This window comes from Pteropus vampyrus, unplaced genomic scaffold, assembly GCF_000151845.1.
Source record: "Pteropus vampyrus isolate Shadow unplaced genomic scaffold, Pvam_2.0 Scaffold23, whole genome shotgun sequence".
Classification (NCBI taxonomy): domain Eukaryota; kingdom Metazoa; phylum Chordata; class Mammalia; order Chiroptera; family Pteropodidae; genus Pteropus; species Pteropus vampyrus.
Genome location: NW_011888804.1, coordinates 11,919,825 through 11,921,292, shown reverse-complemented (window position 1 = coordinate 11,921,292; position 1,468 = coordinate 11,919,825). Strand labels below are relative to the sequence as shown.

Below are 1,468 nucleotides of genomic sequence, written 5' to 3'. Positions count from 1 at the left end.
TACCCAGCCATCTGCCCGATCACCACCCGTGACGAGGAGGCTGGACTTTGGGCCTCCGGTGCAGCTGCAGATGGGCTTGGGCAGGGGGTGAAGGGGGAAAAGAAGTTTGTGTTCGAGCCTGTGTCACTGTGTATTCTGTTTGGCGGAGGGACCCGGCTGACCGTCACAGGTGAGTCTCCCCCTTTCCCTCCTTCCTGGGGTCTACACTGAAGTTTGGGTCGATTTTCCTCTCCTTGTCATCCAGTCTAGTTGTGGGGTCTGAATGGCTCTGGATTTCTGTACCTTCACCTTTTCTCTCTGCCCGTCTCAGCATCCTGTATCCTATTTTGCTTCTAAGGACCGTGGTGGGGACAGGATAGGGGAATCTCAGGGACATCTCCTGCCACCTCTCACTCTGACCTGAAGCTCCCTCTCCAGGGGACTTCAGCTCTGGGGTCCACAATGTCCGACTGCCTCAGGGTCTCTGAGTCCTGGGGTCCTGGGAGAATGAAGGGGCCGTAGGACCGCGGGAGTGGGGACTCTGGCTCCTGATCCAAGGCCAGGGGATGTGGGAAGCAGGCTGAGATCTGCTAAATTACACATATGTGTGTGTCACTCTTGGGCTCTGTCCTTTCTGGGTGGTAGGTTGGAGCTAGTATGCAGATAGTGAGAGGAACTTTATGTGGGGACAGGGAGAGGATGAGGAGGAAGCAAGACAAAGTGGACAAAGATGGAGGTAGGAATTCTGACAAGATGACCGTAGGTGCTGGGGTTTTGCCCGTGCTCCAAAGGAGGCAGGACTTTTTATACAGGACAGATGTCAGGACACTCAGGCCCCAGAGGGGGCCTCACAACTATCATCATGGTAATAGATTCCTCAGAACAGATACTTGTGCTGGGGACCTGTTTTGGGACAGGTGACAAGGACATATCTAGACACGGATACAGAGGTCCTAGGACAGAGGAATTCCTCCAGGATAAATCATAGGAACAGGAAAGGCATCTGAAAATACAGACTGACTAAGACCAGAACAGCCACCTCCCAGGGACATTCGCTGACACCCTAGAATTCAGCCCGGGTGCTGAGCACCCTGGAGCGTGGTTGTGGGGAATGAATCATGGGCTGCAGGTCACAGGGGGACTGTGAGCAAGTATCTCCCTTCCTGAAAGAAAGGAGAGTCTCAGGCCAGGACAGACAGATGACCTGTTTTGAGGACACTTGGGAACGGACGACAGGCAGATCTGGGACCGACCGATGCCCCAAGACAGACAGAGTCCTCAGGAAAGATGCAGGGTCAAGGTGAGACCAGCCAGTACCAGGTTAGCCCAGTGCTGCAGTCGGTCAGGAGAACTGAGAACCTGAGAGAAACGAGGGGCGCAGCGTTGCCAAGAGTCAGGCAGTGAGATTCTCCAACAGGAGGTGACCGTCACCACCCATCCCGGCCAAGAGCAAGGTAGAGCACTGGGCAGACTGGGGTCCACGCCCTGG

The 1,468-nt window shown here is 55.1% G+C and overlaps 1 gene segment (V, D, J or C); it reads left to right on the top strand.

Annotated features, from left to right (window-relative positions):
- The window catches only part of LOC105289428, a 6,527-nt gene that overhangs the window by 2,954 nt on the left and 2,105 nt on the right, over nt 1-1,468 (top strand).